General features: G+C 43.6%; 1 protein-coding gene across 3 annotated transcripts in view; it reads right to left on the bottom strand.

Annotated features, from left to right (window-relative positions):
• Window positions 1–27,601, bottom strand: part of HIVEP3 (HIVEP zinc finger 3) — a 565,279-nt gene that overhangs the window by 418,962 nt on the left and 118,716 nt on the right. For all 3 annotated transcript variants that reach the window (XM_070786744.1, XM_070786743.1, XM_070786747.1), the window contains exon 2: window positions 17,723–17,834. The gene's annotated coding sequence lies outside the window, so the exon portion shown is untranslated. The remainder of the gene's footprint in view (window positions 1–17,722; window positions 17,835–27,601) is intronic.

Raw genomic sequence — 27,601 nt, 5'->3', positions numbered from 1 at the left:
TTGTGTAAAGCCCTTAGAGCAACGCCTTATGCATACAGTAAGCACTCAGTCCTTGGGAGTTTCACTGCTGCAGCCATTATCAGAGGTGAGGAATGGAAAAATTACCCGATTTGTCTTCTATCTGGCTCTGTTCAAGAAGGACCCAGACATTTATGCCTGGCTAGGGGCCATACCAGACAAGAAATCAAGAAATGAAGGAGGCTCAAGAGGAAGGAGATATATGTATACTTGTGGCTGATTCACACTGTTGCACTGAAGAAACCAACACAATTGTAAAACAATTATCCTCCAATTAAAAGTAAATTTAAAAATAAGAAATTTATTTCTTGGGGAGGAAGATGGGAGGGAGTTTCAAAAGGGAGGAGATAAATGTATACTTGTGGCTGATTCATGTTGAGATTTGACAGAAAGCAATAAAATTCTGTAAAGCAATTATCCTTCAATTAAAAAATAAATTAATTTTACAAAAGAAAAGAGACATCCATCCTTGTTTTCCTGGACACAAGTGAAAACTAAGCAAGGATCAAGAGTTGGGACATGGCATGCACCTCTCCTGGGCTGGCCTGGGGTAGAGGCCGGTGGCTTTCCATCCTGGGAGCCTATCAGACATGAAGCACATAAATGCTCAGACTCTAGAGAGCATTGGGTCAGTAAGGAAGCACTGGGAAAGTCATCAGCATCTTTATATCCTTATCAATGCTTTCCTGCCCAGAACCTGGGAGCCAGTGCTGACAGGTTCCTGATCAGCAAGAGAATGGGTCATTCAGGCCCAAGCGATGCGATCATACATGTGTTCCATCCTGCACCTCCACTCCAGCTGTGTGACCTTGGGCCAGTGACTTTGACCTCTGGAGGCTCGAGTCCCTAGTCTGTAAAACAGTTCCCAGACTTGGCTACACTTTAAAATCACTGCAGGAGTGTTTAAAAGTCCAAATGCCCAGGACTTACCCCAGACCAATAAAGTCAGAATTCCTAAGATGGGAAACACTGCTGAAGGGCACATGGCCATCATCTACTCATCAGAATGAATTAACTGAGATTACTCATGGGAATGTTTAATACCATGTTTTACACAGTGTCCAAGCAAAGGTGGTTAACACATCATACCACTCAGAGTTCTCTGCACAGACCCACAGAGGATCATACTCCGGGAGTTTCATTCTTTCCACAGGAAACTTCTGTTCAGATGCCTCATTTTAGCAAGTATCAAGGATCAAACCCACATTGTGATATCTCTAGTTCTTTGATCATCCTGGCCCTGAATCATCTTATTCTTCAAGAGAGAAAATGGTCAGACCCAGAAAGAGTTTCTCTGGATGTAGGGTTGTGAAGCTACGTCCTCATTTCCAATTATGCACTCAATGACCTCTTGTCCCTCATCCTAATAAGAGAGTCACCATCCAAAGGAAGCCTGAGTCCTTGGCTTACAGGGGTGACAGGGCCCAGGGATGGGCATCCACAGCCCTGGCTGCCCAGGAGGCTGCCTGTACATTTACATCCTTAATAGAGTTGTAGGAAAAACAGTTCTGGGCCTGTGGCTCCCCTACCATATCATTCATTGACACAGGGCTTCAAAGCTTGTAATACATGAAGATGTGTGCAAACCTGGGTGTGAGGATTTCAGAGTGTAGCAGGGGCCTTTCCTTTCCAGGCCTTGTTTCCTACCTTACTGGTGTGTCCAGAAAAGGAACTGGGACAAAGCAAACAAGTGGGATCCCTTGCAACTTACAGTTATACAGTTGTTTTTTCTGTAATAAACGTTTGGGAGAAATGAACAGAGCTTCAATTTAAGGAATAAAAAGGGGGTAGCCAGCATCCTAGCTGGAAGAAGAACTGCTGGGTGACAAAGGAAAACAGTGCTGCCCAACAGTGGAGAGAGAGTGCTTGCGGTTCAATGGGACCTAGGATGCCAGGGTGCCAGGCAACAGAGCTGGATGGAGACTGTTCCAATCTCACCATGAGTTGAAAAAAAAAAAGAGAGAGAAATCTGATCATGTGTGTTCCAGATTCTGAAATCCCTTTTTGTCAAGCCATTCAACAACACAGTATTTATTTATTATTTTTATTTGATTTTATTTAGCCGCATGGCTTGTGGGATCATAGTTCCCCAACCAGGGATCAAACCTCAGCCCACAGTAGTGAAAGCATGGAGTTCAAACCATTGTACCGTTGGGGGAATTTTGAACACTGTATTTACTATAGGCTAAGCATATCCATCTATCGATCAACTGATCAATATTTCACAGCCCCATTCAATAAGTACTCTGATTGTCTCACTTTGCAGATGAGGAAACTGAGGCATGTAGAGGTTAAGTAATGTGTCCATGGTCATACAGCTAACCTGTGACAGAGTAAAATATAAACCCTCGACTATGAATCTGGCAGCCTGGCTCCAAGGCCTGTGCTCTCAGATCCTATGCCACATTGTCTTTAGTCTAGCAAGGGCGTCAACAGACAGTTAGAATAACATGTCTACAGGATATACTAAGGATGAGCATAGGTGATGGTGTCCAAAATCCCACTATTTAATGCTCACTCATAAGAAAGAATGCTCAAACTACTGCACAATTGCACTCATCTCACATGCTAGTCAAGTAATGCTCAAAATTCTCCAAGCCAGGGTTCAGCAATCCGTGAACTGTGAACTTCCAGATATTCAAGCTGGTTTTAGAAATGGCAGAGGAACAAGAGATCAAATTGCCAACATACGCTGGATCATCGAAAAAGCAAGAGAGTTCCAGAAAAACATCTGTTTCTGCTTTATTGACTATCCCAAAGCCTTTGACTGTGTGGATCACAATAAACTGTGGGAAATTCTTCAAGAGATGGGAATACCAGACCGCCTGACCTGCCTCTTGAGAAATCTGTATGCAGGTCAGGAAGCAACAGTTAGAAGTAGACATGGAATAACAGACTGGTTCCAAATAGGAAAAGGAGAACGTCAAGGCTGTATATTGTCACCCTGCTTATTTAACTTATATGCAGAGTACATCATGAGAAACGCTGGGCTGGAAGAAGCACAAGCTGGAATCAAGACTGCCGGGAGAAATATCAATCACCTCAGATATGCAGATGACACCACCCTTATGGCAGAAAGTGAAGAGGAACTCAAAAGCCTCTTGATGAAGGTGAAAGAGGAGAGTGAAAAAGTTGACTTAAAGCTCAACATTCAGAAAACGAAGATCATGGCATCTGGTCCCATCACTTCATGGCAAATAGATGGGGAAACAGTGGAAACAGTGGCAGACTTTATTTTTGGGGGCTCCAAAATCACTGCAGATGGTGACTGCAGCCATGAAATTAAAAGATGCTTACTCCTTGGAAGAAAAGTTATGACCAACCTAGATAGCATATTGAAAAGCAGAGACATTACTTGGCCAACAAAGGTCCGTCTAGTCAAGGCTATGGTTTTTCCAGTGGTCATGTATGGATGGGAGAGTTGGACTGTGAAGAAAGCTGAGTGCCAAAGAATTGATGCTTTTGAACTGTGGTGTTGGAGAAGACTCTTGAGAGTCCCTTGGACTGCAAGGAGACCCAACCAGTCCATTCTAAAGGAGATCAGTCCTGGGTGTTCTTTGGAAGGAATGATGCTAAAGCTGAAACTCCAGTATTTTGGCCACCTCATGCGAAGAGTTGACTCATTGGAAAAGACTCTGATGCTGGGAGGGATTGGGGACAGGAAGAGAAGGGGACGACAGAGGATGAGATGGTTGGATGGCATCACCGACTCGATGGACGTGAGTCTGCGTGAACTCCGGGAGTTGGTGATGGACAGGAAGGCCTGGCGTGCTGCGATTCATGGCGTCACGAAGAGTCAGACACGACTGAGCAACTGAACTGAACTGAACTGAACATAAGAAAGAAAATGGAAGGAGCCACCTGGTGACAGCCTGACAGTCACAAAGGCAGATAAAATGAACCTTCCAATTGCTGGAGAGATAAAGAAGAAAAGAAACTTGATTCACCCAAGAGAAATGAAAATATATGTACACAAAAAGATCTTATGTGATTGTTTGCAGCAGTTCTTTTTACTATAGCCAAAAATTTGGAAGCAACTTGAGTTTCTACCGAGAGATGAATGGATCAACAATTTGCAGTACATCCATATAACAGAGCACTGCTTGGCCACACAGAAGATGAATAGCTGATGCTCCCATCAGGAATGAATCTCAAAGCCTTGGGCTGAGGGAACAAAATCAAAATTTAAAAAAGGGGAGGTGCTTTATTTTATGATTCCATATAGGGAACAAAATCAAGAGCAAAAAAAAATGCTTTATTTTATGATGCCATCTATATGGAGTTCTGTGTGTGTTAATCACTCAGTCATGTCCAATTCGTGGCAACCCCATGGACTGTAGCCACCGGGCTCCTCTGTCCATGGCATTTTCCAGGCAAGAATACTGGAGTGGGTTGCCATTCCCATCTCCAGATATGGAGTCCTAGAAAAGGCACATTCCAGTTTCAGGAAACAGATCAGTGCTTGCCAATGGAAGAGAGTAGGAGGGAAGAAATGAATGAAAGGGCTCCAAGAGAACTTTGGGGAGATGATGAAAATGTTCTACATGTTAACTGTCATGTGGCTACATGGGTGTTAAGACATTTTTCAAAACTCATTGAATTGGACACGTAAGAGAGCGAATTTTATTATTTGTATATTATACTCAAAAAAGAGATCTGATGTGATACAGCCCCCTCTGAGGTACTAGGAGTAACAGTGTGTATATTCTGTTTCCTTCGCTTCTTTCTTTTCTTTTCTTTTCTTTCTTTCCCACTTTCTTTCCTCTCTTCCCTCCTTCCTCCCTTCTCCCTTCCTTCTTCCTTCCATCCTTCTCCCCCTCCCTCTCTCCTTCCTTCCCCCCTCCCTCTCTCCTTCCTTCCTTCTCTCCATCCTTCCTTCCTTTCATCCTTTCTCCTTTCCTTCCTTTCTCTCTCTCCTGAAAGCCTACTCTCTAGAGCCCTTTCCAAGCCAAGCCTCGTGGCAGGCTGCTGAGTTCTGAGCATTCCCAGTGCTGCCATTACAAATTAGTGGAAGTGATCAGACACCTAGGCAGACTGATTCGCAGCTGACCTCAGAGGGGCAGATGTTCAGCAAGACTGGCCAGTGACCCACAGAGAAGGCTGGCAAGCCCACGAGTCTCTCCTTGGGCTCCTCTGTGACTTTGGCCTCCCAGGTAGAAACTATGCATATATTAGATGAAAAAGAGGAAACACCTTTCCAAGATTCACTTGGCCTGGGGAGGGAGGGAGATCATTTGTCTCTGTCCAAGAAAAAATGTTCACTCACCCTTGAATTGTTCTCTCCAGAACCCTCAGGGGGTGGGGATGAGGGGCTACAGCATGGGAGAAAGGGCAGTGGAGAGGGTCATACTGCTCTGAAGTGGCAACAAGATGAGCTCTTAGCATCCAAAACCCTGAAAAGGATGGAGGTAGAAGAGGAAACCTGCCCCCACCCCGTTCTCACCTGGCTACCTAAGATAGCACCACATTAGGGTACCCTTTCCCCAGGCTGGATGAGAAAGGACCAGAGACATCGACAGGGCAGGGAGGCAGCAGGCGTGGGAACAGAACACGAGACTGGCACGGGTCCCTCCCCTGGGCCCGCAGGAGGCTCGAGGCAGCCGGAATGTCCATCTGCTGTGCCCCGCCACCAGCAGCCTCACAGGAAGGGAAGGGGACAATGATGACCTGAAGGCCCTTTGCTCAGAAGTCACACTGGGAAGTGAGGGCCCACCGGCCCGGGGTAAATCACATCGCAGTCATCCATCAGGACTCTCTGGGACGAACCCCTCACAGCAGCAGAGAGCTATGAAAGCCTTTGGCCAAAAGGCCTGAAAGTTGAGTTCAGCGAAGCATAACCAGCCACACAGGCAGTGGGAGGGGCAGGGCATGCCAGCTGCCATCTGAGCCTTTTGCTGGAAATGGAGCGAGCCAGTCTTAGAGAACAAGATGACAGCACTTTTATTTTTCCCCAAAGAGAGTTGGTCTCCAGGTGATGAAACCTATCATTCAACAACAAGCTAAAAATAAAGACATAAGGGTGGCATGAAGGTAGAACTCCAGCCCAAGACATGGGGAAAACACACACACACACACACACACACACACACACAAACAGGCATCCAGAGGAGAAGAGGTGAGTGATTCTAGGCACCTAGTTCTTAGTAAATGAAAGAAAGCAGAGGCAGTCCCTAACCTGAATTCACTCTGTTCTAGGTTTGGAACAGAACTGGATCTCGGGGAACTGTTCTATCAAAACAGTACTGTCAAGGTGTGGAACTGGAAAGCAACCAAAAACCATCAGCTCCCCCAGGTTACCAAGAAAGAACAAATTCCCTAGTAGCTGATGTGCTTCTGCATTTACAAGGCTAACACACACACACACACACACACACACACACACACACAGAAGTCACTCAGTCATGTCCAACTCTTTGCGACCCCATGGACTGTAGCCCACCAGGCTCCTCGGTCCATGGGATTTTCCAGGCATGAATCCTGGAGTGGGTTGCCATTTCCTTCTCCATACAAGGCTAAACTGTCTGTCACCTCTTCAATATCACCCATTTCTACTTTGCTAGGCTCTTACTGGCAGGTTTAGAATATTCAAACTCAGCCCACTAGCACCAACTCATCTTCTATCTTAGAAAAAAGAAACCTGGAAGAAACCTGTGTACGTTATACTACTAAGAGCAGACCATCCTAATCTATGGAATGAATCATGGAATAAACTGAATAAATCATGGTGGAGAGATCTGACAGAATGTGGTTCACTGGAGAAGGGAATGGCAAACCACTTCAGTATTCTTGCCTTGAGAACCCCATGAACAGTATGAAAAGGCAAAATGATAGGATACTGAAAGAGGAACTCCCCAGGTCTATAGGTGCCCAATATGCTACTGGAGATCAGTGGAGAAATAACTCCAGAAAGAATGAAGGGATGGACCCAAAGCAAAAACAATACCCAGCTGTGGATGTGACTGGTGATAGAAGCAAGGTCCAATGCTGTAAAGAGCAATATTGCATAGGAATCTGGAATGTCAGGTCCATGAATCAAGGCAAATTGGAAGTGGTCAAACAAAAGAAGGCAAGAGTGAACATCAACATTCTAGGAATCAGCTAACTAAAATGGACTGGAATGGGTGAATTTAACTCAGATAACCATTATATCCACTACTGCGGGCAGGAATCCCTCAGAAGAAATGGAGTAGCCATCATGGTCAACAAAAGAGCCCGAAATGCAGTACGTGGATGCAATCTCAAAAACAACACAATGATCTCTGTTTGTTTCCAAGGCAAACCATTCAATATCACAGTAATCCAAGTCTATGCCCCAACCAACAACGCTGAAGAAGCTGAAGTTGAACGGTTCTATGAAGACCTACAAGACCTTTTAGAACTAACACCCAAAAAAGATGTCCTTTTCATTATAGGGGACTGGAATGCAAAAGTAGGAAGTCAAGAAACACCTGGAGTAACAGGCAAATTTGGCCTTGGAATATGGATTGAAGCAGGGCAAAGACTAATAGAGTTTTGCCAAGAAAATGCACTGGTCATAGCAAACACCCTCTTCTAACAACACAAGACTCTACACATGGACATCACCAGATGGTCAACACCAAAATCAGATTGATTATATTCTTTGCAACCAAAGATGGAGAAGCTCTATACAGTCAACAAAAACAAGACCGGGAGCTGACTGTGGCTCAGATCATGAACTCCTTATTGCCAAATTCAGACTGAAATTGAAGAAAGTAGGGAAAACCACTAGACCATTCAGGTATGACCAAAATCAAATCCCTTATGATTATACAGTGGAAGTGAGAAATAGATTTAAGGGAATAGATCTGATAGATAAAGTGCCTGATGAACTATGGACTGAGGTTCGTGACATTGTACAGGAGATAGGGATCAAGACCATCCCCATGGAAAAGAAATGCAAAAAAGCAAAATGGCTGTCTGGGGAGGCCTTACAAATAGCTGTGAAAAGAAGAGAAGCGAAAAGCAAAGGAGAAAAGGAAAGATATAAGCATCTGAATGCAGAGTTCCAAAGAATAGCAAGGAGAGATAAGAAAGCCTTCCTCAGCAATCAATGCAAAGAAATAGAGGAAAACAACAGAAAGGGAAAGACTAGAGATCTCTTCAAGAAAATTAGAGATACCAAGGGAACATTTCATGCAAAGATGGGCTCGATAAAGGACAGAAATGGTATACACCTAACAGAAGCAGAAGATATTAAGAAGAGGTGGCAAGAATACACAGAAGAACTGTACAAAAAAGATCTTCATGACCCAGATAATCATGATGGTGTGATCACTGATCTAGAGCCAGACATCCTGGAATGTGAAGTCAAGTGGGCCTTAGAAAGCATCACTACAAACAAAGCTAGTGGAGGTGATGGAATTCCAGTTGAGCTATTCCAAATCCTGAAAGATGATGCTGTGAAAGTGCTGCACTCAATATGCCAGCAAACTTGGAAAACTCAGCAATGGCCACAGGACTGGAAAAGGTCAGTTTTCATTCCAATCCCAAAGAAAGGCAATGTCAAAGAATGCTCAATCTACCACACTATTGCACTCATCTCACATGCTAGTAAAGTAATGCTCAAAATTCTCCAAGCCAGGCTTCAGCAATCCATGAACTGTGAACTTCCTGATGTTCAAGCTGGTTTTAGAAAAGGCAGAGGAACAAGAGATCAAATTGCCAACATCCGCTGGATCATGGAAAAAGCAAGAGAGTGTCAGAAAAACATCTATTTCTGCTTTATTGACTATGCCAAAGCCTTTGACTGTGTGGATCACAATAAACTGTGGAAAATTCTGAAAGAGATGGGAATACCAGACCACCTGACCTGCCTCTTGAGAAACCTATATGCAGGTCAGGAAGCAACAGTTAGAAGTGGACATGGAATAACAGACTGGTTCCAAATAGGAAAAGGAGTATGTCAAGGCTGTATATTGTCACCCTGCTTATTTAAATTCTATGCAGAGTACATCATGAGAAACGCTGGACTGGAAGAAACACAAGCTGTAATCAAGATTGCTGGGAGAAATATCAATAACCTCAGATGTGCAGATGACACCACCCTTATGGCAGAAAGTGAAGAGGAACTCAAAAGCCTCTTGATGAAAGTGAAAGTGGAGAGTGAAAAAGTTAGCTTAAAGCTCAACATTCAGAAAACAAAGATCATGGCATCTGGTCCCATCACTTCATGGCAAATAGATGGGGAAACAGTGGAAATAGTGGCTGACTTTATTTTGGGGGGCTCCAAAATCACTGCAGATGGCGACTGCAGCCAAGAAATTAAAAGACATTTACTCCTTGGAAGGAAAGTTATGACCAACCTAGATAGCATATTCAAAAGCAGAGACACTACTTTGCCAACAAAGGTTCATCTAGTCAAGGCTATGGTTTTTCCAGTGGTCATGTATGGATGGGAGAGTTGGACTGTGAAGAAAGCTGGGTGCTGAAGAATTGATGCTTTTGAACTGTGGTGTTGGAGAAGACTCTTGAGAGTCCCTTGGACTGCAAGGAGATCCAACCAGTCCATTCTGAAGGAGATCAGCCCTGGGATTTCTTTGGAAGGAATGATGCTGAAGCTGAAACTCCAGTACTTTGGCCACCTCATGTGAAGAGTTGACTCACTGGGAAAGACTCTGATGCCTGGAGGGATTGGGAGCAGGAGGAGAAGGGGACGACAGAGGATGAGATGGCTGGATGGCATCACTGACTCGATGAACGTGAGTCTGAGTGAACTCTGGGAGTTGGTGATGGACAGGGAGGCCTGGCGTGCTGCGATTCATGGGGTCACAAAGAGTTGGACACGACTGAGTGACTGAACTGAACTGAATAAAGTGTTAGTCGCTCATTCATGTCTGACTCTTTGTGAACACATGGACTGTAGCCCACCAGACTCCTCTGTCCATGGGATTCTCCAGAATACTGGAATGGGTTGCCATTCTCTTCTTCAGGGGATCGACATGTGTAAATATATACATCCTGTAAAAAGACTCAGCATTGCCTTTCATAATTAACAAGAGTTAAGGTTTACTGTGGTATTTGAAAAAACTCTGTAGACTTTTATTTTCAGTGCTATGGTGGGTCAAGTATACAGGCAACTGTACTGAAAACAACTAAGAAAACTGAATACTGGAGAGAAAACATCTTTTAAAATGACTCACAAGCTGAGAAACTGCTCAGAAATTTTTTATCAAGGTGAGATTCACATAACATGATGGAAATTAATTTTCAATTATTCTGGAAGCTTTGAAGATGTTCATAATTGAGACTAGTAATTCTACTCCTGTGTATATTCCCTAAGTCAACTTATATATATGCTCACTGGGGGAAGTTCACAGCAGTACAATTTACAGCAGCAAAAAACTGGAAATAATAATAATTCGTGTTCATTGATAACAATATATACATAAACCATACTATATTCATTCCATGGAATTACAGTTCAGCAAAATGAACAAACGAGCTGTACTCAACAATATGGACAAATCTAGGAGTGAAATTACTTTGCCAACAAAGGTCCGTCTAGTCAAGCCTATGGCTTTTCCAGTGGTCATGTATGGATGTGAGAATTGGACTGTGAAGAAAGCTGAGCACCGAAGAATTGATGCTTTTGAACTGTGGTGTTGGAGAAGACTCTTGAGAGTCCCTTGGACTGCAAGGAGATCCAACCAGTCCATCCTAATGGAGATCAGTCCTGGGTGTTCATTGGAAGGACTGATGCTGAAGCTGAAACTCCAGTACTTTGGCCACCTCATGCGAAGAGTTGACTCATTGGAAAAGACTCTGATGCTGGGAGGGATTGGGGGCAGGAGGAGAAGGGGACGACAGAGGATGAGATGGCTGGATGGCATCACTGACTCGATGGACATGAGTTTGGGTAAACTCCGGGAGTTGGTGATGGACAGGGAGGCCTGGCGTGCTGCGATTCATGGGGTCACAAAGAGTTAGACATGACTGAGCAACTGAACTGAACTGAGGAGTGAAATATTTAACAACTAGTTGGCACAGGGATTGATAGTCAGAAGGGACTCCAAACATAATATCAGAGATGACCAATACCCACTGCTGTGCCAGGTGTAATCCCTTTAGGAAAGTGAAGGGACTTGAAGTCTCATGGGAGTACTCAGGTAAGCAGCAATTCACCACCAACTAACATGGAAATATTTCAGTATTTCTGTTGTTTGTCACCCAGTGCCTCTGGTATGCATGGCTAACTAGGAACACAAGTATATAAACAGTATGATTCCACTGATGTAATGTTCAAAAACAAGTACAACTAAAGCTGTGGTCTAGAGATGCAAATATAAAGGGTGAGACAGTAAAGAAAAGCGTGGGGAAAGGATACAAATGCATCCAGAAAAATGGCTATCCCTAAAAAGGAGAAGTAGGATGGGATGGAGAGAGGTACCACTCTTCCAATGTAAAAGTAACTGTCTTTTTTTTTCTTAAATTGACTGGCAAGGACATGAGTGTTGGTCCTAATATAATATAAAGAATGATTATTCTTTATATATAGTATACAAGTGTTCTTTTGTATCCAGTGGTTATGTCATTAAAATCATTTAAAAGGAATTCATTAGGAAAAATTTAATAAGAAACTCTCATATCATATCTCTATGGTTCCTGCCATAACTCTTCTAGGGGCTTGGCAAAAATGATCTCCTCAATTGTAATTGTAATTGGTGGAACTCTTAAATCTATTTAAAATTCTATGAGCTTCTCCGCAAATCACTCCACAAACATTCTTGTAAGAATCCCTCCAATGAGAAGCAGCAAAGTCCAACCTCCAGAGTACATTCTGCTCTGGCTCTTTTATTTAATATAATCATAAGCATAGTGAGTTTTGTTGTTTTTAATCTAGAATCTTCTCAGATATTGAAATCTTTCAAATGAGAGCACGGTGCAAATGACTACATTCTGTCTCTCTTGCTTAGATTTCAAATGGTGATGTTCTCATTTTGTCTTTTACCATACGCGCTTCAGCCGTGTGATGCCCCCGTTCTCCTCATGAAATACGCTGACAGTCAGGGGAAGTTTCTAAGAGTGTATTAAATCTATATCGAGGGCTGAAGAGTATGTTTGGGAGGGTGCAGACATGTGTGATTTTTTAGCAACTCCAACAGCTGCTTGGCATCTGTAGACTCACCATTCGCTATTTTCAGTTATTTGTGAGCCACTCCTAAGAGCACACCACATGGCAACTCTGTCTTTCCTAAAGCACAGACGTGAACTGTGTAGCAAAACTACACAGCACAAGAGCAAGACACTGAGTCAGAGAGGAGTCTTGTCAAAGCTCCCCTTCCCAACACACCACCAGGGAAACGGAAACTCCCTGGATGGGAAATTACTTCCCTGAGTGCAAGTTGAGGAGGCAAATCATTGGAGGGCCGTGAATAATTATGGGAACCTCTCCTCTCTGGACAGAAACCTGATTCAGAAGGAAGTCAAGAGCCTATGCAAATTTTTCTGCATTTGCAAATTTGGGAATTTGAAAAGGGTCTGAGGTGCATCCATCAAGAATGTCAAGAGTCTACTGTATAGAATCTTGAATGAGGAGGTTTTCAGAATTCTTCTTCTAATAAAATTGTTGGTTCATTTTTATCAGGGCTCCTCTGATTTAAAGAGAGCTTCAGCATCTAACACTGAGCCTGCAAGTCCTGAACAGACCAAGTTTGGTAACAGAGGCTCAGCAGAGCATCCCATGTATTTATAACACTGTTTTTCTTTTTTTCCATCTCTATTTTTTGTTTACAAGTTTTTCTTTGGATCCCAGTCATGTATAGTACTCATTTTTTTTTAAATGTTGGCCCTGACCTCCAATTCAAGGACCCATGGACATCCAGAGAGCTCCAAGATTCTTGAGATTGACTTCTGTATGCTTTTCCCTGGCTTCGCTACTTGAATCTAAGATACATTCTCAGTTCACCTCTACTGAACATCTAGATGTAAAGCTCCACCCTTCTTTTTTTTTCAGATGGTGACCAGTCACACCTGGTATTTTTTAAAAGTAACAAAGAGAGGAATCACATCTCTCATGCATGCATGTTTTTCATGGACAGACCAGATCAATAGCCCAAGCCCAGTTCCCAGATGTGATCCTCCCAAGCGGGCAGCCCCTTGGAGAGAGTGATTCAGTTACCCCAGGACCACCAACCAACCACAACGAACTCCTACCTCCTCTGCCTTTCAAGCCCCTAGGAATTTCAGAGAATAGTGTTTTATCCATCTTACTACATCAGTATCCTTTTGCTTATATACATAGAAACTTTGGCTAGTTCTGAACATTTCTGATTATATTCAAAGGCCTGTTACTGACAATTTCTTTTAACAAGTTCAAAACTTTTTTCAAATAATTTACCAAAATGATGAATTTCTGTGTGTCTAGAAACCAAGACAGACTCTTCCGCTCCTTTTAATTAGGGTCTTCACATTTTTCAACATACGCATTAAACTTAAAAAACAGTACTCTTTAAAAAGTGTCAGCATTCATTTTCTTCTACTTTTGATTTTCCTGTTGCCTTCGTCTTGGAATACACTGTAAGCTAAGCAAATTGGCAGAGGGTTAGACAAAGCTTAGCACTGCTTGTGTAACTCACACATCCTTCCAGTTTTGAGCACCATGTCTGAATTGAGCCAACAACACAGTTTAACATGAGGGTGTTGTCATGACACCTTGAACTTTTTTAACAGCACACTGGTGGTGGGGAGTCCACACTCCCTACATTGACATAAGAAACACACACCTCTCCTACTTCATCTTTTCCACTATCCAGTCTCTTCCAATTATTTCCAGCATTAAAGTTGCCAAGTTGGAAAGTTCTAAGTGTGTCTCTGGTCACAAGACAGGCTGAGGCTCCCATGCCTCCTTCTTAGAATTTTCTACAACATCAAATGTGAGAACATAAGCACTACTAATTCTAGCATAATAGTTTCCTGCCAAATTTCAGCAAAATATCATACAGTTCTCAATTAATTTCAGTGAGGGGGGTGATTACAGTTATAATTTTGATCAGTAAGTCCTTGGCTGTCCAGAAAACTCAGATATTCTGTTGTCCTGCATAAATGAAGTTTTTTTCTTTTAGCATCATGTTGAAAAAAGTCATTAGGAAAAAAAAAAAAAAAAGAAAAAAGTCATTAGGGGTATACTTCAAATTCTTATGCTTTTTGAAACCGCTCACACAAAAAGTCAATTAAACTCCTCTTGGTGCATATAGGTCACGGTAAGCATCAGTTTTTAAGCTACAAAACAGAGTTCTGAAGACCCATCAAAATGCATAAAATTTCACTGAATTGCTCCCATTAAATACTTATATTAAATTCTATGCTTTGAATTCCCGTGCCTTTTAAATTTTATTTTAAACTTGTTCAGTATTTCTGTCTTACATTACTGATACTTCTTAGTGATGTTTTACAAAAGAACTATATTAGAACCCTTGTACACTAGTTTATCAATCTTGTCCAATTTGCTGGGTGTATTTGCAAACTAATCACAGAGCCTCTTAGAACTTTGTGTAAATGAATCCTGCAAGAGGGTATGAAGTTTTCTGCACTGAAATTTTCCAATGGCTATAATACCTGACCTGAGCTCATGTCTTATGACATCTGTCTTGCTTTACCACTTAGGTCCCAACTGGATAAGTGACACTCTATCAATGTGCAGTCCAGATGGTCATGGTATCATCCTAACACCCAGCGACTATAGGGGACATGCTTCTTTTTAGCCCAACTCATTTTCTTTTAAAGATATTTCATTGCACTCAGTAAGGCTATCATGGTGACACCCTCTTTACAGAATGAAGAATGACTTTGGTCAAGGGCTTTGTCTAACTCTGGTCTGAAATACCAGTGCTGTCTATTCATATAGCCAGCGTTTCCTGCCCTGCTTATTTATCTGCTGATTTATAAATATGCTTTGATTTCACCAGAAAGAAAATGAAGAACAGCATGTCTGAGTCTCCTTGATGGGCAGCTTGGAGAGCAGAAAAGGACCTGAGAGGCATCAGAGAACTCACAAAGCAAGTTAGAGACAAGTTAAAAGCTATCCAGTTGTCACACAGCTTTCTTAACATTATCTTCCATCAAGTCGAGGTCTGGAATCTGCCAGGATTTCAGACTAAATGCATCTTCTGCTTGCCGGTATTTTTCACACATTGAGTGCTTCAATGGCTCACTTGGCAAAAGCCCAAAGGCAGCACATGCTTCTCCACTCTAAGGAGAGTGGCTGCCACTGAGACAGTGGGTAAAACAGTTCAGTAGCAGCGCCCGTGGGCACATCATCCACTGCCAAGTGCACATCCTTTGTCATTGGCCCTCAGAGCAGATAGGGCGGGGTGCTGAGGACAGTAAAACCATCTGAGGCTGAAGAGGCAAGTCCGTGTGTGTGTGTGTGTGTGTGTGTGTGTGTGTGCGCGCGCGCGCGCACGCACACGCTCAGTCATGTCCTGCCTGGTTCCTCTGTACATAGAATTCCCCAGGCAAAAATACTGGAGTGGGTTGCCTTTTCCTTCTTCCTCCAAAGGAATCTTCCCAATTCAGGGATCAAACCCGAGAATCCTGCATTGGCAGGTAGATTCTTTACCAACTGTGCCACCTGGGAAGCCCCTGAAGGGGCCAGACTTTCCATTAAATTAATGTCTGCCCAGGCTGAGGCACTAAGGGGTGTGATACGAACTTGCAACAGTTCTGTGTCCTGTGAGTGCCTTAGCTAAAACAGACAGAAGGAGAGAGCGCCAAGTGTCATACCCACCTTTTTCCCTCTGCCTGCAGATATCTCTGTGAGACAGTTGTTCTCCTACCTTGCAAAAAGTAATAATGATCCCACAGTATTTAATGCAAGAATGTACAGGGCCTCCAGTGTCTGCAAGTTATCAGAACTTTAAAGAGCATATGTCAAGCAGCTCAGCCAGCATCTGGGTTCTGCTATTCAGCCATACAGTGTGGCCCAACCCCAGAGCAAAACTGAAACTCTAAGCGTGGCAGAAAACTCTTTCCCTTAGCAGGAAGCACGAGGAACAGCCAGGACCTAAAACAAATGAACCTGGTGGTCACCCTGGATTCAGGATTCCGGTTGTGCATCGAGCTAGTCACTCAGGGTTCTTGCAGGGATGACGGTCAACCTTCTCCAGGGTTCAAGCAGGGGTGAAATGACCACATGAAAGTCCAGACAAGCAATGACTGGCCAAGAGGGATGTGGGAGGATCTTTAGATCAACACCAACCCAAAGCCCAATTCCAAGCTCATCCCAACGGACACGTGATTTTTGCCTCCCACCCCACCTCCGTTCCTCACACATAAATTGCTCAAATCATTCTCTCTCTTTCCCACACTCTCCCTGCCCCCTAATACATACAGTTACATAAAAGCATCTTAAACATAGGACCCAACTTCTTCAGTCTGGGGGAGGACCAGGAGATGGTGGGAGCTGCTGGGGCGCATGGTCTGATCATTAGTTGAAATTACATAATCATGCAAACAAGGGCTGGAGAACCGCTTAGGTGGAGATCAGTTTAGCGCACACCGCAGGCGCCCCTTTTCCCCTCCCCCGACAGCCTGAAAGCAAGTAAGTTTTAACACAACCACAACCGAAGTACCAGACACGGCTGGGGGGTGGCGAGCAGCCGACTGCTGAGGTTAAAATTCCAATGGTGGCCCGAAACTTGAGGTGTATAGCAGAAAGAGCGCCAAGCGGCCGCTCACCCAGCAACCAGACCCCGAAGACCCTCCTGCCTGCATCCTCGACCCCCAAAGTTCAAGGGCGGGCTGAGCCAAAGAAATCATCCAGACCTGCGAACCTGCAACATGAACCAAAAAAGCCGCGATCAACCAAATCTAAGCCTGGCCCCCAGCGCCTCGCCACGACTTTCGTCCAAGTCTCGGCGAGTTCAGGTTGTCTGACACGCTCAGGAAAAGAGTCCTCCAGCAGCTCCTACCGTCTCAGCGGAAGCCACTTAGCACCAGCGGTGTTTCTAATTTTGAAGGATGGTAAAATGTGGGACACAACTGGGAGAGGGGGTACTTGCTTTGCTAGCGGTAAGGCAAGACTCCCCAACAGAGGAAGACTTTGGGTTTGCTTTGGTTTTCTTGGGGTGGGCACGAGGTTGTGATTTTGCTTTGGGAATATTTGCAGAGGGGCGCTAGGATTTCAGGGAGCTGGAGATCTCCCATCTGCCTGGGCACCTAGCATCCTCTGATCGGATTTCATTTTCGGCGACAGAGAGGGCTAGCGGGGGGCTGGGAATTGGGGGTTGCTGAACAATCCTGGAGCCGCAGCCAGGGCAGCTGAAGAAACTGCAAACTGCAGGTTCTGTGGCGGACTAGGCATCCGCCGGACCACTGAGGTTCAGAGCAGAGCCGGCCACCAGTGCGCGGGTGCAGCCGGGCCGCCAGGAGCTGCGAGCGCGCGGCGCGCACAGGGTTACAGCCGCCGCCGCCGCCGTGATTGACGCGCGGGGGTCACTTGAGGCTCCCGCCGCTCCCCCGGCACCCGACCGGGCAGCCAGCTCAGCCCACCGAGGGCAACGCAGGCCCCGCAGCCGCCCACCCGGTCGTTCCCCGCGCCTCTGCCCGCGGACACCTCGCCCAAGAAGGGCCACGACAACATGGAATCGCAGCTCGCTATTTCACTTGCCCGTGGCGGCCGCCGGCAAAAAACAATAAATAAAATGCGAGGCAACCATCAGCCGAATAAAAATCCAGAGTCCCCTACCTTCGGCCTTGGGATGGCACACTGGTCCTGTGTTCTCTGACCCACGGATCCAGCCCCTTCTTCATGAATTATTCCGGTCAGTCAGGATTTTGTGCATTTTTTTCCTGAACACCTGTTTCAAGTAAGGGGTAAAGACCTTATTGAAAGAATTGTCCTTAAAAAATAAGCTGTGCACACATATGTCCATCCAGGCATGCATGCGTGTTTGTATACACACATATGCACACGAAATATACATGTACATTGAAGCACCAAACTAGGCAGTTGGATAATGGGAGAGTCGGCTGGTTGTGAGCATGCTCGCGCCGGGAACAGATCCACCCTCTGTTATTCCTCTGAATAAATATAAATCACGATCAGAAACCCAAACAGCAGCATCCCTCTTGAATTCCTGCTGCTGAAAAACACAGAATAAACGCAGCCCAGAGACAGGGCATCTAATCAGCAGCTGTTTTCTGAATCCAGAGCCAACCCCTGCCTACCCTGTCTTTTCCACTATGAGTTCAGACCTTTTTTGAAAGGGGTTTTAACCTTTTAAAGATACAGTACACCAATTATCACTTCTGAATAGCTGTCACTCCAAGAGCAGGAAGCCAGTCCCATGCCTAAAGCCACAGGGCAGGCTTGCACGCAGAGATAATGATTCCATTCATCGGTGCCTTTTTACAAACATACAAACATATATACATACACACACAGAGAACTAGCAAAGGCAAGCCATAAAACTAGACACATAGTTGTTGCAGTGACGAGTTCCTCAGTGACTAATCATGTTATGTAAACACTACCATCCTTCACTTCGGAACACACATGTTCATGGGGTGAGACAGTTCCAGGGACACTTGTCAGCATGAGTGTCACCCCTCAGAAGCCCCTACCTGCTGGGAAAGGACCAGGAAGCCTGGCAGGGCAGCTGAAGGAAGTGGGGGGCCCTGCCAGCTCACAATTAACCACAGGGCACTGCCACGTCCTCAAATTAAAGAAACCTCTAGCACTACTTGTAATCTAGAACCAGATCTTGTTCCAACACATTTTTTTTTTTTCCAACCAGAATCTGAAATCAGAACCACAACCTGAACCTTCACCATCTCTAAGATCCAGATGTAAGTCCTTCTTCTTCAAGATTTTGTTAACAAGAGGGTTTTGTTTGGTTGTTGGGTTTTTGTTTCTTTTTTTTTTTTTTTTTCACCAGGGCTAGATTAAGATGAAGATAGAAAAATGGGTGCTGGGGATTGAGGATAAACAACCCCCACCCTGCCCTAATTCTTTTTTTTTTTTTTTTAATTAAGTACTTTAGCCACCCAGGTGGTGTTTATTAGTCCAGTTTTGCTTTGGCTTTTAAAGCAGCAGCACTGAGAAGAAACCAAAACTCCCCACCTCATGTATGTTTGGAAGGAAGGAAAATGCCTTTTACAGTTTCTTTTTCACCCCAAGAACCCCAGGGCTTCAGAATGGCGCTGGCTGTTGGTCCCTTGGTTCCCGCCCAGCAGCAACAACACTAGTAGCTTACCTGAAAAGCCACCCCGATGTCCCCACAGCCACTCCTGGCCAGTCCCTCTGGCCCTGGCCTCAGAGCCCACCCTCCCTGGGCAAAGCACTAAAACCAATGCACTGTCACCCTCTCACCTCATCACAGCCACTGCCTGCACTGCCTGCTCCCAGACACACACGCACGCGCACACACACACACACACACACACACACTCCCTTCTCTCCCAGCTTCCAGGGCTCTTTAGCAGAAAATTATCATATTTCATGTGTCATCACCCAAGCTAGCTGGGCCTTTCACTGATTGGCTGGGCACCCGCAGCCGGAAATGTCAACAGCCACACAGCTTGGAACTGACTCTCCCGCGGCCACCCCAGACCTGAGCCCAGGAGGCTCCGTGACAAGGCGAAGACCTCCCACCAGGAGCTTGTCACTCTTCTCCCTGATCTGCCTCAGGCCCTCTCCTCCCTGCTGGTCTCCCTACACCCCCCTGGGGGAGGGGACCTCCAGGGGATGTGGATCCAGTCTCTCCAGCCAGGCTAGGAGCTGAACTGCCTCCAACTGCAGGGAGGAAGGGAGCCACTGAAATTCCTGTTCTTCCCAGCAGGAAGATGTCTCCATTTGGTTTTAAAAATTTAGAGAAAGTGTTCCTGATAAAAAACTATCTCTCCTCACACTGAAAAAGAAAACTTATCAGTAAGGCTTGGTGAAAACAAGATTGTTTATCCTCGGCAGTTTATCTGTTGCTGCTCTTTATCCCACACCTAATATCACATGCACTAAGGTATCATAACCATAATATCCCAAGGGAAACCGGAAGACAATTTAGTCCATCCTCTTCCCTTAAATAGAACAGCTCTTAACCCTCCAGGAAAACTCACCAGAAAAAGAGGCTTCCTAACTTGGCTACCCAATGCTTTGTGATGCCACACAAGTGTTTCAGAGTTAACTGGTCTTTGTAGTGACCAACCTGAGTCATTTTGACTGTAATTGAAGCATAGTCTCTCCAGCTGTATCTTTAGCAGGTTCAGTGTGACTCACCATTTCAGTCTCACCTCACTGTGTTCTCCTGGTTAAATTAAACCCCATCTCTCTGGACTGTGGTGTAAAAGTTGTTTCTCAAACCTTTAATTATGCTGCTTTGTTCTTTAGACTTCAGAGACAAGCCTCCCAGAGCTGATGTAGTTCAAAGCTTATTCCATTAAGCCATGCATGTGATGCTTCACTCGTGTCGGCTGTTTCTACTCTGGAGTTTTGGGTTTGGGGGAGAGAAAATTGGGCTCAGACATTTACGCCTGCCTTCTCTCCAAAAACAAAACAAAACAAAACCCCACATGTACATGACTGAAACAATAGTGGCTGTGCTGGGACCCAGAGAAAGATGCCATCAACAAAGCCAACATTTTGAAGAATATGGGGAAGATATGAAGTGGATGAGACATCTGTTAGGAAAGGCTGATTAGTGCTGATAAGTCCACGCATGATTCTGCCTAGGCCCCTTAAGAAGAAAGTACACAGACTTCCAGAAAAGGGTCCTGGAAAACCCCAAGCTCAGAGGATCAAAGGTCACATGAGGGTCACAGGCATCAGCTCAGAGGCAAATGAAAGGACGTTAGGAACTAGGAAGATTCTCTCCACACAGAACAGCAATTATTCCCTAACATCTTTGGAAAGTGGGAAGTTTGTCCCTAATATAGGAAAAAGTCAAAGTCTCAATAGGGATAGCACCCCATTTTATTTAGGTATCCCACACATACACACGCACACACACACACACACACACAAAGATGAAGAAGACAGAAAAAACAAAAGAAGAAAAATCTTTATAATCAAATAAGACACAAGTCATAACAGAGAAATCCAGAACAGCCTATATTAGTCTAATAGAAGTACTGGAAGGAGATGACATCATTAAGAAAGGGGAAAAGCAACAATCAAGGGAGAAATAGAAGAACATTTCCTCGAGCTGATGAGACTGGAGGCCTTAGATCATATGGGTCTGAGTGCTGAGTAGCAGGATTACTGAAAGAATACACAATTCTAGATGCAGTCTCTGACTCCAAGAACAAAGAGAAACAACTACAGGCTTCCTGATAGAGGAGAAAAATCAGGTTGCTTAGAAGGAAAGAAAATCAGGCTGACAGCATACCTCACATCTGCAACACGAGGCTAAAAGACAGTGGCACGATTTTTATAAGATTCTCAGGAAATCTTATTGAAACTCAAGAATTCAACCATCTGCCAAATTATAATTTCTCTCACATGTGATGACAAAAGAAAGGCATGTTCAAAGACACAGAAATATCTTTATTCAATTTAAAAAAAAGATTACTTGAAGATCTGTTCCAGACAATGGAAAAAATAAGCCAGAATAATAAACTCAAGAAAAAAGATATATAAGAAAATGTAATGAATAAAGCCAATAAAATGTATGGTTGAGTACAAATACAATTGATCATGTGGTAGTAAAGTTTAATTTACTTGTTAACATAAGATAGGTAGAAAGAGAGGACTAGAGAAAAAAATCAAGAAGTCTGGAATTAAATTTCCATATGATTTCATCCAAAATACTGGAAAATCTCAATGGAGATGGGTAAGTAAAATCACTAGAATAAAAAAATAGGGTGGGAGGATCATTATGGAAGGCAATCACAACTCCATTTATCATCACCTCTCTTCCCAAGACCACATTAAAATGTAATAAAGAATTTTTTAAGTTCAAATACACAACGAGAAAGAAAACAGTAGAAGAGCCATTAGCCAAGAAAACTGAAAAAGAAGAATAGAGAGGAACTGAATTTATCAGCTATGAGTATCTACTTAAATGCTGCAATAAATAAAATAATATAGCACAATTGCAGAAACCTAAAAATGGATGATGGAATTGAATAAAGTTAAGAAACAGCTTCAAGTATAGTGTTCGCTATGTGATAGGTGATAAAAACTGAATTTCAAATCAATGGGAGGAAAAAATGTATTGCTCAATAAACAGTGTCAGTGTGGTATTCGGTATTGCTTCTAACTCATACCTTATACAAAATATATTCTATTTCCACACATACACACACACAAAATACTGCAAGGAAAAACAGGTGCTACGACTGACCAATAAATCATGGAATGTTATAAAGTTGCTGGGTTTTTTTCCCCTAATAGTGGAAAGAATAGAAAAATAGTGGTTATTCAGTCTATTTAAATACCATTGTGGTAGGTTACATAACGGCCCCCCAGAGACATTCACTTATGGAAACTGAATATCACCTTATATGGCGAAGATGTGTCTAATTGAAGACTCTTGAGATGGGAAGTTTATCCTGGATTATCTGCTGCTACTGCTGCTAAGTCACTTCAGTCGTGTCCAACTTTATGCAACCCCATAGATGGCAGCCCACCAGGCTCCCCTCTCCCTGGGATTCTCCAGGCAAGAACACTGAGTGGGTTGCCATTTCCTTCTCCAATGCATGAAAGTGAAAAGTGAAAGTGAAGTCGCTCAGTCGTATCCAACTCCTTAGCAACCCCATGGACTGCAGCCTACCAGGCTCCTCCATCCATTGGATTTTCCAGGCAAGAGTACTGGAGTGGGGTGCCATTGCCTGGGAAGGTACTAAATATAATCAGAGTAACCTTATAAGATGTAGGCTGAAAAAGGAAACAATAATCAAAACAAAAAGACAACCTACAGATGGGGAAGAAATGTTTGCAAATGTCATGACCAATAAGCGATTAGTCTCTAAAATGTACAAACAGTTTATGACACTTAACAGCATCAAAACAGCCCACTCAAAAAATGGGCAGAACTGAATAGAAATTTCTCCAACGAGGACATATAAATGGCCAAAGACACAAAAGATGTTCAACATTGCTAATTACTAGAGAAATGCAAATCAAAACTACAATGAGATTATCACCTCACACCAGTCAGAACAGCTATCATCAAAAAATCCACAACAAAAGCTGGAGAACATGTGGAGAGAAGGGAATCCTCCTGCACTGTTGGTACAGCCACTATAGAGAACAGTATGGAGGTTCCTTAAAAAACTAAAACCAGACCTACCATATGACAATTCAATCCCACTCCCGAGCATATATCCAGAAAAAGAACATGATCAGAAAGGATACATGCACCCCAATATTCACTGCAGCACTCTTTACAATAGCCGAGACATGAAAGCAACTTAAGTGTCCATCAACAGAGGAATGGATAAAGAAGATGTGGTACATATATACAATGGGCTATTACTCAACCATTAAAAAGAATGAAATAATGCCAACTGCAGCAACATGGATGCACCTACAGAGTGTCATACTGTAATGAAGTAAGTCAGGAAGAGAAGGAAAAACATCATATGACATTCCTTATATATGGAATCTAAAAAGAAATGACAAAATGAACCTGCTTACAAAACAGAAAAGAGACCCACAGACTTAGAAAACGAGCTTATGGTTTCTGGCTAGGGAGGATAGTTAGAGAGTTTGGGATGGACATGTCCACACTGCTGTATTCAAAATGGATAAGCAAAAAGGGCCTCCTGTACAGCACATGGAACTCTGCTCTATGTTATGTGACAGTCTGGATGGGAGGGGGGTTTGAGAGAGAATGGATACACGTTTATGTATGGCTGAGTTTCTTTACTGAAACTACCACAACATTGTTAATTGGCTATACTTCACTATAACGTGGCTTCCCCGGTGGCTCAGACGGTAAAGAAGTCACCTGCAATGCGGGAGACCCGGGTTCGATTCCTGGGTTGGGAAGACCCCCTGGAGGAGGGTATGGCAACCTACTCCAGCATTCTTGCCTGGAGAATCCCCATGGACAGAGGAGTCTGGTGGGCTACAGTCCATGGGGTCACAAAGAGGCAGACAGGACTGAGTGACTAAGTGCACACACACACAACACAACATAAAAAGTTTAAAGTTTGAAAACATAAATAAAGCACATGAATAATAAAAAAAGGAAAGAAAAAGAGAGAGGGAGGCAGAAGGCAGAGAGGAGAAGGAAATGTGACCACAGAGGCCAAGACTGGCATGATGCAGCTACAGACCAAGGAAACCAGAAGCACCAGAAGCTGAAAGAGGCAAGGAACAGATCCTCCCTTAGAGGCTCTGGAGGAAGCACAGCCCTGCTGACACCTTGATCTTAGCCCAGTGAAACTGATTGCATATTTCTGGACTCCAGAATTCTAAGGAAATAAAATATTGTTTTAAGCCCCAAAGTCTGTGGTCATTTGTTATAGAAGCCATAATAAACTAATACTGGTGATTAGTATCCACCATTAGTATCCACCATCCACCAAAAACATCATCCACCATGATGAGAGACAGTACTTCCTAGGGATTACAATAATTATTATTACCAGCAACAATACTTACTGTGTGCCTGGCACTGTTAAATTATATACAGATCTTATCTCATTTAATTCACATGCAAGGTGGCAATAGAGAGTTGAAGTTAATATGGCTCCACCACGTAGTAGCATGTATGCCTGGGCAAGCTGTATAAACTTCTAAAGCTGCTTTGTCTCATCCATAAAGTAGAGGTGGTACCTAACTGTCGGGGTTGTTGAGGATAAAGTGAAACTATCTATGTAAAGGGCTTAGAACACTGCCTGGCAATAAAGACTCCACAAATAATAATTAATAATGGGAAAGTTCTTCCTTATGCCAGGCAGCAGTCTGTCTCCCAGAGCATCTCTCATTGATTCTAGTTCTTCCCTTTGGATACTTATAGAACAAAAGTCTCTCCAAACCACCTGACTGTCAATCAAATATCTAAAGCCAATGATCATCTCATTAAGAGTCTCAGCTTTGGGAACTTCCCTGGTGGTCTACACTCCCACTGCAGGGGGCCCATGTTCGGTCCACTGGATCCCACATGCCACAACTAACAGACCTCACATGCAACAACAAAGACTGAAGATCGTGTGTGCCAAAACTAAGTTCTGGTACAGCTAAATAAATAAATTTAAAAAAAAAATTTTTTTTTAAAGTCTCAGCTTCTCCAGACTGAAAGTAACCAATGCCTTCAATCACCGCTCTTGTGAATGCATCATAGTTCCTTTCTCATCCTGACCACCTCCTCTGGACATATTCTTGCATATCTTTAGATAAGATCCCAGACTTATCACCATTCTTGTTCTAGAACAGCAGTTGGGAAACTAGCCCTCAATGCAGGTTATATTTTTTAATAGTCTATGAGCTAAGAATGGTTTTTACATTTCTTAAGAATTGTAAAAAAAAAAAAAAAAAAAGAATTTTCAATATAAACTATATATGGCCTGCAAAGTTGAAAATATTTATTGTGTGGCCTTTTTCAGAAAAAGTTTACCAATTCCTGTTCTAGAAGATCCTATACTTCTATCAATGCAATGTAAGATTACCCAAGACTTTTGTGCAAACAAAAAAGCCTTTTGCACTCTTGTATCATACCAACTTAACTGTAAGGCTGCTAATTATTCAATCAGTACCTATTCTCTCTCCCCTTCTTACCTAGTAATAAAAATCTTAGCTAGGAATATGGCTACCAGTTTAATACTACATTTCCCAGTCTCCCTTGTCACAAGGTGCGGCCAGGAGGCAAAGTTCTAGCCAATGGGATGTAACCAGACATGACCAGTGTAATTTTCCAGTCCTGCTCTTAAAGGGGAGGCTCATGCCCTTCCCATTCCCCTTTCCCATTGGGTGGAATGTGGATCTGACAGTCCTGTGATGAATTAGCAGAGCAACAATACAGAAGGATCAAGGGTCTCTGGTGCTGCCATTTTACCCAATACTGCTTATTCTCAGTCTGAGAGAGAAATAAACTTGTAGTTTACTTAAGCCATTGTTATTTTAGATCTTTGTGACAGCAAGCGAATCTATGCCCTAACCAATACAACTATCAATTTTAACTCCCGAGTGTTTTATATATTTGTGGCCGCTAAGACACACATCTCCTCCACTCTCCAGTCATGCAGTTAATTTTCTGGACACCATCGCAAGACCTTGCATCGACCTTGTAAGAATCGGTCTATCATTTTACCCTGACATCTGGGACCCAATTCTGTCATCCAAAGTAGCTACTGTCCTTTCTAATTTCATGTCATTTTTCAAGAAGCACTTTAGGTGTGGCACTCTAACTAAACACAGTGCTTATCAAAGTACATGATAAATGTTAAGTATAATGTAATGGAGAAGAGTATGACCTCAGTTTGTGGGGGAAGAAAATAACAGATTAAACTAAGGTCAAATGAAGGAGAAGGTGTGGAGGATGGAGACAAGCAGCTATGAGGAGCTTACTGTGTTCCAGGCACTCTTCTGTGAACTTCCTCAGTGTTCAGTTCAGTTCAGTCTCTCAGTTGTGTTCGACTCTTTCAGACCCCATGAGAAACACTGAGCTGGAGTTGGTGATGGACAGGGAGGCCTGGTGTGCTGCGTTTCATGGGGTAGCAAAGAGTCGGATACGACTGAGTGACTGAACTGAACCGCAGCACACCAGGCCTCCCTGTCCATCACCAACTCCCGGAGTTTACCCAAACTCATGTCCATTGAGTTGGTGATGCCATCCAACCATCTCATCCTCTGTTGTCCCCTTCTCCTCCTGCCCTCAATCTTTCTCACCATCAGAGTCTTTTCTAATCAGTCAGCTCTTTGCAACAGGTGGCCAAAGTATTGGAGTTTCAGCTTCAACATCAGTCCTTCCAATGAACACCCAGGACTGATCTCCTTTAGAATGGACTGGTTGGATCTCCTCGGAGTCCAAGGGACTCTCAAGAGTCTTCTCCAACACCACGGTTCAAAAGCATCAATTCTTCAGCGCTCAGCTTTCTTCACAGTCCAACTCTCACATCCATACATGACCACTGGAAAAACCATAGCCTTGACTAGACGGACCTTTGTTGGCAAAGTAATGTCTCTGCTTTTTAATATGCTGTCTACGTTGGTCATAACTTTCCTGCCAAGGAGTAAGCATCTTTTAATTTCATGGCTGCAATCACCATCTGCCATGATTTTGGAGCCCCCCAAAAATAAAGTCAGCCACTGTTTCCACTGTTTCCCCATCTATTTGCCATGAAGTGATGGGACCAGATGCCATGATCTTAGTTTTCTGAATGTTGAGCTTTAAGCCAACCTTTTCACTCTCCTCTTTCACTTTCATCAAGAGGCTCTTTAGTTCTTCCTCACTTTCTGCCATAAGGGTGGTGTCATCTGTATATCTGAGGTTATTGATATTTCTCCCAGCAATCTTGATTCCAGCTTGTGCTTCTTCCAGCCCAGCGTTTCTCATGATGTACTCTGCATATAAGTTAAATAAGCAGGGTGACAATATACAGCCTTGATGTACTCCTTTTCCTATTTGGAACAAGTCTGTTGTTCCTTTTCCGATTTGGAACCAGTCTGTTGCTTCCTAAC

The sequence above is a fragment of the Bos indicus genome, chromosome 3, assembly GCF_029378745.1.
Source record: "Bos indicus isolate NIAB-ARS_2022 breed Sahiwal x Tharparkar chromosome 3, NIAB-ARS_B.indTharparkar_mat_pri_1.0, whole genome shotgun sequence".
NCBI lineage: Eukaryota > Metazoa > Chordata > Mammalia > Artiodactyla > Bovidae > Bos > Bos indicus.
Note: the sequence above shows the minus strand (reverse complement) of the source record. Positions and strands in the feature narration are given on the sequence as shown.